Source organism: Limulus polyphemus, unplaced genomic scaffold (genome assembly GCF_000517525.1).
Source record: "Limulus polyphemus unplaced genomic scaffold, Limulus_polyphemus-2.1.2 Scaffold420, whole genome shotgun sequence".
Classification (NCBI taxonomy): Eukaryota; Metazoa; Arthropoda; class Merostomata; order Xiphosura; family Limulidae; genus Limulus; species Limulus polyphemus.
The window spans coordinates 275,112-275,645 of NW_013666030.1; positions in this window are offsets into that span (position 1 = coordinate 275,112).

A 534-nucleotide genomic window follows, 5' to 3' on the forward strand; every position below is an offset into this window, starting at 1 on the left:
GTTCGAGGCACCTTCTTGTTTAGTATATAAGCCTCTGCAATGGCAGAGGCAGATAGATTGAATAGAGATAGACAGATAGATAATTGAGTCAAGTGAACAGTAGGCACCATAAGTAAATTGTGTGAATCACTGTGATTTATAGCGTGTGTTATAAGAGTTGTTAAGTGCATTACAAAGTTTGTATCCAGAAAGAATGAACTAGTTTTAATCAAGAAGGTACTTGTATCGCTGAAGTTTTTCTGAAAGAATTTTTACTGGAAATTATCAAACAAGCAGATACGTAACACTACCTACTATTCTAGATTACTCTACACTGCATTGTATATTTACCTGCTATATTAGATCACTTTACAACGTATTGTATAATTACCTGCTATTTTTAGCTTAAGCTTGGACATTGTGTCATGGAAATTGTCATTACATTATACAAGTTCCCTTGATTTTGAGAAGGTCCTCTAACATTTTCTTCAGCTATTCGTTCTTTAACAATTATGATGTCAGAAAAACACGTAGGTTCAAGAAGTCTTGATAGAA